At 39.1% G+C, this 14,132-nt stretch overlaps 2 long non-coding RNA genes across 2 annotated transcripts in view; one reads left to right on the top strand and one right to left on the bottom strand.

The window, feature by feature from the left end:
* LOC309629843 overlaps positions 1-3,767 on the bottom strand; it is an 864,222-nt gene extending 860,455 nt beyond the window's left edge. The window contains exon 1 of the long non-coding RNA XR_014245264.1: positions 1,355-3,767. This is a non-coding gene — a long non-coding RNA (uncharacterized lncRNA). The remainder of the gene's footprint in view (positions 1-1,354) is intronic.
* Positions 1-12,762, top strand: part of LOC309629838 — a 672,195-nt gene extending 659,433 nt beyond the window's left edge. Inside the window, exon 2 of the long non-coding RNA XR_014245259.1 lies at positions 12,423-12,762. This is a non-coding gene — a long non-coding RNA (uncharacterized lncRNA). The remainder of the gene's footprint in view (positions 1-12,422) is intronic.
* Positions 12,763-14,132: the final 1,370 nt, after the last annotated feature.

The following is a 14,132-nucleotide window of genomic DNA, read 5'->3' as shown; positions in this document are numbered from 1 at the left end:
CTCCCTGACTTCAGACTATACTACAAAGCTACAGTAATCAAGACAATATGGTACTGGCACAAAAACAGAAACATAGATCAATGGAACAAGATAGAAAGCCCAGACATTAACCCACGCACCTATGGTCAACTAATCTATGACAAAGGAGGCAAAGATATACAATGGAGAAAAGACAGTCTCTTCAATAAGTGGTGCTGGGAAAACTGGACAGCTACATGTAAAAGAATGAAATTAGAATACTCCCTAACACCATACACAAAAATAAACTCAAAATGGATTAGAGACCTAAATATAAGACTGGACACTATAAAACTCTTAGAGGAAAACATAGGAAGAACACTCTTTGACATAAATCACAGCAAAATCTTTTTTGATCCACCTCCTAGAGTAATGGAAATAAAAACAAAAATAAACAAGTGGGACCTAATGAAACTTCAAAGCTTTTGCACAGCAAAGGAAACCATAAACAAGACGAAAAGACAACCCTCAAAATGGGAGCAAATATTTGCAAATGAATCAACGGACAAAGGATTAATCTCCAAAATATATAAACAGCTCATTCAGCTCAATATCAAAGAAACAAACACCCCAATCCAAAAATGGGCAGAAGACCTAAATAGACATTTCTCCAAAGAAGACATACAGATGGCCACGAAGCACATGAAAAGATGCTCAACATCACTAATTATTAGAGAAATGCAAATCAAAACTACAATGAGGTATCACCTCACTCCTGTTAGAATGGGCATCATCAGAAAATCTACAAACAACAAATGCTGGAGAGGGTGTGGTGAAAAGGGAACCCTCTTGCACTGTTGGTGGGAATGTAAATTGATACAGCCACTATGGAGAACAATATGGAGGTTCCTTAAAAAACTAAAAATAGAATTACCATATGACCCAGCAATCCCACTACTGGGCATATACCCAGAGAAAACCGTAATTCAAAAAGACACATGCACCCGAATGTTCATTGCAGCACTATTTACAATAGCCAGGTCATGGAAGCAACCTAAATTCCCATCAACAGACGAATGGATAAAGAAGATGTGGTACATATATACAATGGAATATTACTCAGCCATAAAAAGGAACGAAATTGAGTCATTTGTTGAGACGTGGATGGATCTAGAGACTGTCATACAGAGTGAAGTAAGTCAGAAAGAGAAAAACAAATATCGTATATTAATGCATGTATGCGGAACCTAGAAAAATGGTACAGATGAGCCGGTTTGCAGGGCAGAAGTTGAGACACAGATGTAGAGAATGGACATATGGACACCAAGGGGGGAAAACTGCGGTGGGGTGGGGATGGTGGTGTGCTGAATTGGGCGATTGGGATTGACATGTATACACTGATATGTATAAAACTGATGCCTAATAAGAACCTGCAGTATAAAAAAACAAACAAAACAACTAATACTAAACTTTCATTGGGTTATTTGTATGGAAATATGTTAATATAAATGTTTCAGACATTACATGAAATTTCTAAAAATCTTATATTTGTATTTGTATGGAAATATGTATGGAAATATGTTAATATAAATGTTTCAGACATTACATGAAATTTCTAAAAATCTTATATTTGTACTTGTATGGAAATATGTATGGAAATATGTTAATATAAATGTTTCAGGCATTACATGAAATTTCTAAAAATCTTATATGTTCTGGTATAATGTTATAAGTAATAATCCTAGTTATTACTTTAAAATGTATATCTCAGAAATAACTAATTTTCTTGTCAACTGCATTATTATGAACTGTCATCAAATCTTTAACCGTGGTCATTTTTAAGTCTTTTGTCATTTACAGACAGTTCTGGGTGTACTCTGATGATTTTGCAAATATGTTCCTATAAAAGGGTTTCATCTTCAAGAAATACATGGAAAAGACTCTGACAAGTACAGGTTTCTGGTAACGGACTGTACTGCTGAACTGAATGAATAAGCATTTTCAGAACTCTAATGAAAAACTGATGAACTCATAAAAGTGCTAACAAAAGATCAAGATGAAAAAAAAAAAATTAATTACATGGGACTGAGTGAACTGATGAGGATGAGTATAATTTTTGTGACTTTCTGTCTGAATTAAAAAAAAAAAAAAAAAATTCCACAAGGACTCAGAGGCAAAGAATATACAAATCAATTTTCACTGCAAAGTAAAGGAGCTGTTACAGTGGAGGATTACTGGACTGAATGTCAATACTATGACATAGTATGAGTGTGTTTCATGTTTGGTAATTGCAATCATTGTTGCTTTTGTTGTGGTCATCCATGTACAATGCTTGGTGTCAGTCGATTTATCTCTTGTAAAAATAAAATACAGTGTGTGTGTGTGGAAAAAAAAAATGTATAATCTGTTTCTTTTTTGTTACATTTATCATATATTAATTTTACATATATACATGTGACTACTGAGCTCTCCATGCTATAATATTATTTAAATTGGGAGAGAAAAGATCAGATCTAAGCTATTTAAAACCCTTTTAAATTCAAACCACAAAATTGGGAAAAGAAGCTAAACAAACACACACATAAACAAATAACTACGGTTGGTACAGGGCTGAAGGGCATAGGGGAAAGAAATCTTAACTCAGCCTGGCAAGGTCAGTCTTGAGGCAGACATTGGTCTGAAGGGGAAAGTGCAATCAGAAGCAAGCTCTGAGTCAAGTATCCCAGTGCAGGTAGCTTATGTGGCAAGTGCAAGAGACACTGGCAGGGAAGTGAGGAAGGTGGGCAGAAAAGGAAGAGCAGCCAAGATGTGTTTGTGAGCTAGCTGCTACTGTGGAATTCAAAATTAGTTTGGCAAAGCAAGAGTAAAAGATAAACATACGGGAGTTGCGGGATTAGAAAAGAATCTGGCTTTGTCCATAAACAGCTGAAAAAACAAGCAAACATTTTAAGCAGGAGAGTAACATGACTAAATTTATGACCACCATATGGAACATGGACTCAAGGAGAACAGCCTTTAAAAGACTGGAGGCACAGGAACAATTTTGAGTCTCTCTCAAACAGATTGAAGACGACTTCAGAGCATTGACAAAGAAACCCAGGGGCTACTCACTTCCAGGCTCTATTCTGAAATGTATTTCTGTTGTGGTACATGTATAAACTAACTGTACATTGTCAAATTATATGGTATGTCCACAGTCTTTATTTTCACAATTTACCAACGCTACTCTTTATTAAGAAATGTATCTCTTGTAGACTCAGTCTTGCGGGACTGAACCCTTAGGCTGCGGGATCTGATGCTACCTCTAGGTAGACAGTGTTAGAATTGAGTTCATCTCTTGATGATGTGGAAAAACACAAACATTGGTATTGGTGTCAGAATCGGCGTCAGAATTGGGCCAGGCTTTATTTATTTTTTACAGAATTTTATGATAACTGATTGATAAGAATTCACTCCTAGAAATGACTAAAATTAAGGTATTGAAAAGAAAAACTGAGCAGATGTTAAAAAGTCCTGTAGAGACATGTGGTCCCAAGATGGCCTGAGATGCACAGACTTGTACCAGCCTAGCCATGATAAGATTCAGGGCTATTTGAAAAAGAATTTAAATTGTAATTTGAAGATACAATTAGGATTAGCTTATAATAGCTAAAGGAAAAAAAATGAGGAGAAAACCTTCCTATTACTACTAAGAATTTTATTATTGTTATTTTATGATAGTTACACACATTTCAATATATACTTGACTATTCATAACCTGCATTTATAGTAATAAATCAGGTAAAACTCACTGGTGCATTTAAGAGTATATAATCGAGGAGGAGAGAAGATGGCGGAACAGTAAGACGCGGAGATCACCTTCCTTCCCACAGATACAGTAGAAATACATCTACACGTGGAACTGCTCCTACAGAACACCCACTGAACGCTGGCAGAAAACATCCGACCTCCAAAAAGGCAAGAAACTCCCCCCGTACTTGGGTAGGGCAAAAGAAAAAAGAAATAACAGAGACAAAAGAATAGGGACGGCACCTGCACCAGTGGGAGGGAGCTGTGAACGAGGAAAGATTTCCACGCACTAGGAAGCCCCTTCGCGGGCAGAGACTGCGGGTGGCAGAGGGGGGAAGCTTCGGAGCCACGGAGGAGAGCGCAGCCACAGGGGTGCGGAGGGCAAAGCGGAGAGGTTCCCGCACTTCCCGCACGGAGGCTCGGCGCTGACCAGCACTCACCAGCCCGAGAGGCTTGTCTGCTCACCCGCCGGGGCGGGCGGGGCTGGGAGCTGAGGCTCGGGCTTCGGTCGGATCGCAGGGAGAGGACTGGGGCTGGCGGCGTGAACACAGCCTGAAGGGGTTAGTGCACCACAGCTAGCCGGGAGGGAGTCCGGGAAAAAGTCTGCAGCTGCCGAAGAGGCAAGAGACTTTTTCTTCCCTCTTTGTTTCCTGGTGCGCGAGGAGAGGGGATTCAGAGCGCCGCCTAAACGAACTCCAGAAACGGGCGCGAGCCGCGGCTATCAGCGCGGATCCCACAGCAACAGGGGCGCAGAGGAAAAAATGGAGAGACTCCCGCACAGAGGCTTGGCGCCGAGCAGCGCTCACCAGCCCGAGAGGCTTGTCTGCTCACCCGCCGGGGAGGGCGGGGCTGGGAACTGAGGCTCGGCTTCCGTTGGGTCAGATCGCAGGGAGAGGACTGGGGCTGGCGGCGTGAACACAGCCTGAAGGGGTTAGCGCACCACAGCTGGCTGGGAGGGAGACCGGGAAAAAGTCTACAGCTGCCGAAGAGGCAAGAGACTTTTTCTTGCCTCTTTGTTTCGCGGCGCGCAAGGAGAGGGGATTCAGAGCGCCGCCTAAACGAACTCCAAAGACTGGCGTGAGCCGCGGAGATCAGTGCGGACCCCAGAGACGGGCGTGAGACGCTGGGGCTGCTGCTGCCGCCTCCAAAAAGCCTGTGTGCGAGCACAGGTCACTCTCCACACCGCCCCTCCCAGTAGCCTGTGCAGCCCGCCACTGCCAGGGTCCCGTGATCCGGGGACAACTTCCCCGGGAGAACCCACGGCACGCCTCAGGCTGGTGCAACGTCAGGCCGGCCTCTGACGCCGCAGGCTCGCTCCGCCTCCTCTGCACCCCTCCCTCCCCATGGCCTGGGTGAGCCAGAGCCCCCGAAGCAGCTGCTCCTTTAACCCCGTCCTGTCTGGGCGGGGAATAGACGCCCTCAGGCGACCTACACACAGAGGCGGGTCGAAATCCAAAGCTGAACCCCAGGAGCTGTGCGAACAGAGAAGAGAAGGGGAAATCTCTCCCAGCAGCCTCAGAAGCAGCGGATTAAAACTCCACAAACAACTTGATGTGCCTGCATCTGTTGAATACCTGAATAGACAACGAATCATCCCAAATTCAGGAGGTGGACTTTGGGAGCAGGATATATTAATTTTTCCCCTTTTCCTTTTTTTTTGTGAGTGTATATGTATATGCTTCTGGGTAAGATTTTGTCTGTATAGCTTTGCTTTATAATAGCTTTATTTTACTTCACTATATTATAGCCTCTTTCTTTCTTTCTTTCTTTCTATTTTTTCTCCCTTTTACTCTGAGCCGTGTGGACGAAAGGCTCTTGGTGCTCCAGCCAGGCATCAGGGCTGTGCCTCTGAGGTAGGAGATCCAACTTCAGGACACTGGTCCACAAGAGACCTCCCAGCTCCACGTAATACCAAACGGCAAAAATCTCTCAGAGATCTCCATCTCAACATCAAGACCCAGCTTCACTCAACAACCAGCAAGCTACAGTGCTGGACACCCTATGCCAAACAACTAGCAAGACAGGAACACAGCCCCATCCATTAGCAGAGAGGCTGCCTAAAATCATAATAAGGACACAGACACCCCAAAATACACCACCAGATGTGGTCGTGCCCACCAGAAAGACAAGATCCAGCCTCATCCACCAGAGCTCAGGCACTAGTTCCCTCCACCAGGAAGCCTACAGAACCCACTGAACCAACCTTAGCCACTGGAGACAGATACCAAAAACAAGGGGAACTACGAACCTGCAGCCTGTGAAAAGGAGACCCCAAACACAGTAAGATAAGCAAAATGAGAAGACAGAAAAACACACAGCAGAAGAGGGAGCAGGGTCAAAACACGCCAGACTTAACAAATGAAGAGGAAATAGGTAGTCTACCTGAAAAAGAATTCAGAGTAATGATAGTAAGGATGATCCAAAATCTTGGAAATAAAATAGACAAAATGCAAGAAACATTTAACAAGGACGTAGAAGAACTAAAGAGGAACCAAGCAATGATGAAAAACACAATAAATGAAATTAAAAATACTCTAGATGGGATCAATAGCAGAATAACTGAGGCAGAAGAAAGGATAAGTGACCTGGAAGATAAAATGGTAGAAATAACTACTACAGAGCAGGATAAAGAAAAAAGAATGAAAAGAACTGAGGACAGGCTAAGAGACCTCTGGGACAACATTAAACGCACCAACATTCGAATTATAGGGGTCCCAGAAGAAGAAGAGAAAAAGAAAGGGACTGAGAAAATATTTGAAGAGATTATAGTTGAAAACTTCCCTAATATGGGAAAGGAAATAGTTAATCAAGTCCTGGAAGCACAGAGAGTCCCATACAGGATAAATCCAAGGAGAAACATGCCAAGACACATATTAATCAAACTGTCAAAAATTAAATACAAAGAAAACATATTAAAAGCAGCAAGGGATAAACAACAAATAACACATAAGGGAATCCCCATAAGGTTAACATCTGATCTTTCAGCAGAAACTCTGCAAGCCAGAAGGGAGTGGCAGGATATACTTAAAGTGATGAAGGAGAAAAACCTAGAACCAAGATTACTCTACCCAGCAAGGATCTCATTTAGATTCGATGGAGAAATTAAAACCTTTACAGACAAGCAAAAGCTGAGAGAGTTCAGCACCACCAAACCAGCTTTACAACAAATGCTAAAGGAACTTCTCTAGGCAAGAAACACAAGAGAAGGAAAACACCTACAATAACAAACCCAAAACATTTAAGAAAATGGGAATAGGAACATACATATCGATAATTACCTTGAATGTAAATGGATTAAATGCTCCCACCAAAAGACACAGGCTGGCTGAATGGTTACAAAAACAAGACCCATATATATGCTGTCTACAAGAGACCCACTTCAGACCTAGGGACACATACAGACTGAAAGTGAGGGGATGGAAAAAGATATTCCATGCAAATGGAAATCAAAAGAAAGCTGGAGTAGCAATTCTCATATCAGACAAAATAGACTTTAAAATAAAGACTATTACAAGAGACAAAGCAGGACACTATATAACGATCAAGGGATCGATCCAAGAGGAAGGTATAACAATTGTAAATATTTATGCACCCAACATAGGAGCACCTCAATACATAAGGCAAATACTAACAGCCATAAAAGGGGAAATCGACAGCAACACAATCATAGTAGGGGACTTTAACACCCCACTTTCACCAATGGACAGATCATCCAAAATGGAAATAAATAAGGAAACACAAGCTTTAAATGATACATTAAACAAGATGGACTTAATTGATATTTATAGGACATTCCACCCAAAAACAACAGAATACACATTTTTCTCAAGTGCTCATGGAACATTCTCCAGGATAGATCATATCTTGGGTCACAAATCAAGCCTTGGTAAATTTAAGAAAATTGAAATCGTATGAAGTATCTTTTCCAACCACAACGCTATGAGACTAGATATCAATTACAGGAAAAGCTCTGTAAAAAATACAAACACATGGAGGCTACACAATACACTACCTAATAACGAAGTGATCACTGAAGAAATCAAAGGGGAAATCAAAAAATACCTAGAAACAAATGACAATGGAGATATGACGACCCAAAACCTATGGGATGCAGCAAAAGCAGTGCTAAGAGGGAAGTTTATAGCAATACAAGCCTACATCAAGAAACAGGAAACATCTCGAATAAACAACCTAACCTTGCACCTAAAGCAATTAGAGAAAGAAGAACAAAAAAACCCCAAAGCCAGCAGAAGGAAAGAAATTATAAAGATCAGGTCAGAAATAAATGAAAAAGAAATGAAGGAAACAATAGCAAAAATCAATGAAACTAAAAGCTGGTTCTTTGAGAAGATAAACAAAATTGATAAACCATTAGCCAGACTCATCAAGAGAAAAAGGGAGAAGACTCAGATCAATAGAATTAGAAATGAAAAAGGAGAAGTAACCACTGACACTGCAGAAATACAAAAGATCATGAGAGATTACTACAAGCAACTCTATGCCAATAAAATGGACAACCTGGAAGAAATGGACAGATTCTTAGAAATGCACAAACTGCCGAGACTGAACCAGGAAGAAATAGAAAATATGAACAGACCAATCACAAGCACTGAAATTGAAACTGTGATTAAAAACCTTCCAACAAACAAAAGCCCAGGACCAGATGGCTTCACAGGTGAAATCTATCAAACATTTAGAGAAGAGCTAACACCTATCCTTCTCAAACTCTTCCAAAATATTGCAGAGGGAGGAACACTCCCAAACTCATTCTACGAGGCCACCGTCACTCTGATAACAAAACCAGACAAAGATGTCACAAAGAAAGAAAACTACCAGCCAATATCAACGATGAACATAGATGCAAAAATCCTCAACAAAATACTAGCAAACAGAATCCAACAGCACATTAAAAGGATCATACACCATGATCAAGTGGGGTTTATCCCAGGAATGCAAGGATTCTTCAATATACGCAAATCAGTCAATGTGATACACCATATTAACAAATCGAAGGAGAAAAACCATATGATCATCTCAATAGATGCAGAGAAAGCTTTCGACAAAATTCAACACCCATTTATGATAAAAGCCCTGCAGAAAGTAGGCATAGAGGGAACTTTCCTCAACATAATAAAGGCCATATATGACAAACCCACAGCCAACATTGTCCTCAATGGTGAAAAACTGAAACCATTTCCACTAAGATCAAGAACAAGACAAGGTTGCCCACTCTCACCACTATCATTCAACATAGTTTTGGAAGTGTTAGCCACAGCAATCAGAGAAGACAAAGAAATAAAAGGAATCCAAATCGGAAAAGAAGAAGTAAAGCTGTCACTATTTGCAGATGACATGATACTATACATAGAGAATCCTAAAGATGCTACCAGAAAACTCCTAGAGCTAATCAATGAATTTGGTAAAGTAGCAGGATACAAAATTAATGCACAGAAATCTCTTGCATTTCTAAACACTAATGATGAAAAATCTGAAAGTGAAATTAGGACAACACTCCCGTTTACCATTGCAACAAAAAGAATAAAATATCTAGGAATAAACCTACCTAAGGAGACAAAAGACCTGTATGCAGAAAATTATAAGACACTGATGAAAGAAATTAAAGATGATACAAATAGATGGAGAGATATACCATGTTTCTGGATTGGAAGAATCAACATTGTGAAAATGACTCTACTACCCAAAGCAATCTACAGATTCAATGCAATCCCTATCAAACTACCACTGGCATTTTTCACAGAACTAGAACAAAAAATTTCACAATTTGTATGGAAACACAAAAGACCCCGAATAGCCAAAGCAATCTTGAGAACGAAAAATGGAGCTGGGGGAATCAGTCTCCCTGACTTCATACTATATTACAAAGCTACAGTAATCAAGACAGTTTGGTACTGGCACAAAAACAGAAATATAGATCAATGGAACAGGATAGAAAGCCCAGAGATAAACCCACACACATATGGTCACCTTATCTTTGATAAAGGAGGCAAGCATATACAGTGGAGAAAAGACAGCCTCTTCAATAAGTGGTGCTGGGAAAATTGGACAGATACATGTAAAAGTATGAAATTAGAACACTCCCTGACACCATGCACAAAAATAAACTCAAAATGGATTAAAGACCTAAGTGTAAGGCCAGACACTATCAAACTCTTAGAGGAAAACATAGGCAGAACACTCTATGACATACATCACAGCAAGATTCTTTTTGACCCAGCTCCCAGAGAAATGGAAATAAGAACACAAATAAACAAATGGGACCTAATGAAACTTAAAAGCTTTTGCACAGCAAAGGAAACCATAAACAAGACCAAAAGACAACCCTCAGAATGGGAGAAAATATTTGCAAATGAAGCAACTGACAAAGGATTAATCTCCAAGATTTACAAGCAGCTCATGCAGCTCAATAACAAAAAAACGAACAACCGAATCCAAAAATGGGCAGAAGACCTAAACAGACATTTCTCCAAAGAAGATATACAGATTGCCAACAGACACATGAAAGAATGCTCAACATCATTAATTATTAGAGAAATGAAAATCAAAACTACAATGAGATATCATCTCACACCGATCAGAATGGCCATCATCAAAAAATCTAGAAACAATAAATGCTGGAGAGGGTGTGGAGGAAAGGGAACACTCTTGCACTGTTGGTGGGAATGTAAATTGATACAGCCACTATGGAGAACAGTATGGAGGTTCCTCAAAAAACTACAAATAGAACTACCATACGACCCAGCAATCCCACTACTGGGCATATACCCTGAGAAAACCATAGTTCAAAAAGAGTCATGTACCAAAATGTTCATTGCAGCTCTATTTACAATAGCCAGGACATGGAAGCAACCTAAATGTCCATCAACAGATGAATGGATAAAGAAGATGTGGCACATATATACAATGGAATATTACTCAGCCATAAAAAGAAATGAAATGGAGGTATTTGTAATGAGGTGGATGGAGTTAGAGTCTGTCGTACAGAGTGAAGTAAGTCAGAAAGAGAAAAACAAATACAGTATGCTAACACATATATACGGAATCAAAGAAAAAAAAAAAAAAAAAAAGGCCATGAAGAACCTAGTGGCAAGACGGGAATAGAGACACAGACCTACTAGAGAATGGACTTGAGGATATGGGGAGGGGGTGGGGTGAGATGTGACAGGGTAAGAGAGTGTCATGGACATATATACACTACCAAATGTGTGATAGATAGCTAGTGGGAAGCAGCCACATAGCACAGGGAGATCAGCTCGGTGCTTTGTGACCAACTAGAGGGGTGGGATGGGGAGGGTGTGAGGGAGGGAGATGCAAGAGGGAAGAGATATGGGAACATATTGTATGTGTATAACTGATTCACTTTGTTATAAAGCAGAAGCTAACACACCATTGTAAGGCAATTATACTTCAATAAAGATGTTTAAAAAAAAAAAAAGAGTATATAATCTGGTCATCTATTTCTCTTAAAGCAAAAATACATATATATTTTACCTTCTTATGCTATAGATCAAAATTTATGAAGGAATAGTAAAGATTACATGAAGTACCACTATCAGTTAGTTTCCAAAATTAGAGTGAAAAACTCACAGCTGATCTTTTATAAACTAGAGTTTTAAATTCCTGTTAGTATTCATGAATGAATGAACTCTGTATGATAATTAAGAAGTTATTTTTTAGAGTAATGCAGTTCTGTGTATGCATGTATAAATATACACACACATACATATATAATGTTTAGTAGAAGAGTAGATTCTGAATTAAGAAAACAAAGTATTAGTTTTTATTATATAAACCATGAAATAAATTCTGCAGAAACAGGAATCAGATTCTACACACAGTAGTAAAAGCTGCATTCTCTCTTTTCACTGGCATAGGCATATCAATTTCAGAAGGGACAAATGGGAACCATCATTATGGAAAACTGTGTTCATACTAAGAGGTATATATTTTTAAAAAGAAGAAAACATTTTCCATTTTACATCCATTAAAAGGTACAGTGTGTTCTCAAAGTACAAAAATAAATTTAGGACTATTCCATCCCATTTTGTAGAGGATAAGATGATCCATCCTGATTAGGCTTCCTGTTGAGGCTGAGTGGTTTTAATAAAAGAAGGAAATCAATGACTGGTCATTGGAATATAATGGATCTGTAATGCTGTATTTTAATGAGGCAGCAATGGGAAGCCATTAGAATGAAATGGATTGACCATCAACAGCACATAAAATAATTTATTAAACAAGCTAATATGCAGATAATAGGGTCACTAAAAGTATGCTGTAGGGATATACAAAAAAGTGTGAGGGTATAGTTTTCTGGTGCACTTCTAAACTGACGATTATTATCAGGCAAAAGGAAAATAAAACCATAATTTGCTAATTAGTATTATATATTTAGGACCTTTTTACCACCTTTAAATTCTGTGTTTTGTGTAATTTATGATATAGTACAATGACAATTCAGAGTAATTTGGATAAAATCTGCAAATATATGTATGCTCTTTGAAATATGATTAATATTAACAAATTTTTAATTAAGTATCAGGAGGTTATTATTTCTTATCAAATAATCTATTTCTGGTCTTTCACTTAACTTAATGCATGTCCTATGTAATTATTACCTAATCAATATAATTTTTATAAGATCAAAAATAATTCAGTGGGCTTCCCTGGTGGCGCAGTGGTTGAGAATCTGCCTGCTAATGCAGGGGACACGGGTTCGAGCCCTGGTCTGGGAAGATCCCACATGCCACGGAGCAGCTGGGCCCGTGAGCCACAACTACTGAGCTTGCGCATCTGGAGCCTGTGCCCCGCAACGGGAGGGGCCGCGATAGTGAAAGGCCTGCGCACCGCGATGAAAAGCGGTCCCCGCACCGCGATGAAGAGTGGCCCCCACTTGCCGCAACTAGAGAAAGCCCTCGCACGAACCGAAGACCCAACACAGCCAAAAAAATAAATAGATAAATAAATAAATAAAGTAGCTATTAAAAAAAATAATAATAATAATTCAGTTAACTCCAGAAACATAGTTCATTTTGAGAAACCTACATATGCTATATTCAAAATATTGAGTGAGCATCCCAGTCATGACAGAGAAACATCTACTCTTTTAACATTTCTAGATAGTCTCCATAGTCCAGAACCTAGCTTAAAGTAGTAATTCAACCTACCAAAGGCAATGACTCTCTTAGTAAGTTGAATTAAAATATGATTAAAATTAATTCAAACTAGAACTAGAATTGCTTTGAAATTAGTGGTTACAGCTTGATAGTGATATATTAAAAGCTTACTACTGTCAATCTTTAATGAATGTATTTTATTTATTATGCTAAGTACACATAATCAAGTGGATTTGGAGACAAAATTTCATTCTTCTGGGTTACGAATGTTATTTTTTTCTCTTTTGTTCATTCACTGTGATTTTGGCACAAGTTCTACATAAGTTAAATTTAAATATTCTTCTTCAGGCAGTAAACCTGTTGTCCATTTGCCCTTTTTTCTGTCTTAACAATACCACCACCAGGAGGCTGAACATTCTGTAAGCAGGTCCTTTGCCCCTTTGTGTTTGCTTATCCCTGTTTTCCTTAGACCTTAATAATAAGTATGAGATCATTAGGCAACATTTAACTTAGCTCCTGATTTTTGCTTTTCTAAATACACACAACACCTTACCTAACATGTTGATTCCTTTCCTGGATTAGAAGGAATAAAGATAAAGAATTAAGTAGTTAAAGAATGACTGACTCTCTACTCCTAGCTTCCCCTTAGTAAATTTGCAGGCAGACCACGCGGCAAGACAAGCGTCCCAGGAAAGATCGGGAGAAGTCAGCAGGCCTGCACGCAATGGAAAAATGATGAAGAATCTGACCTCCTGCCTTAATGATTAACTGAGATTGTTTCTGCTTTTTCCCTTTAAAAATTGTCATGGCTGAGCAGAATCTTCAGAGTTGGTCTCTGGACATAAGTCCACCATCTCCCCATATTGCTGGCTTGTCTAAATAAAGTACCTTTCTTCTCTACTGAAGCTTGCTCCTCAATTTATTGGCTGTTGAGCAGTGAGCAGTCAAACCTGTGTTCGGTTACAATTTCTCTTTCTACAACTTAAGTCTTTATTTCAGACCTGACATTATTTTTTTCCTTTGAAGTTGAGATGGATACACTTACCATATATCTCTACACATATACCCTGAGAGCTGCCAGTTAAATAACTAAATAACCTCTTTCCTTTAGTAAAGATATATTTTTCCAAGTGAAATTTTACTTTACTTAAATAATGAAGAAATCGCTAACTTTTCAAATTTACTTCCAAGAAAGCTTAATTAAAAATATAGCTCATATACCTTTCATATGTAATCCATTCATGGAGAGAA

The sequence above is a fragment of the Balaenoptera borealis genome (assembly GCF_965194805.1).
Source record: "Balaenoptera borealis genome assembly, chromosome: 5".
Classification (NCBI taxonomy): Eukaryota; Metazoa; Chordata; class Mammalia; order Artiodactyla; family Balaenopteridae; genus Balaenoptera; species Balaenoptera borealis.
Note: the sequence above shows the minus strand (reverse complement) of the source record. Positions and strands in the feature narration are given on the sequence as shown.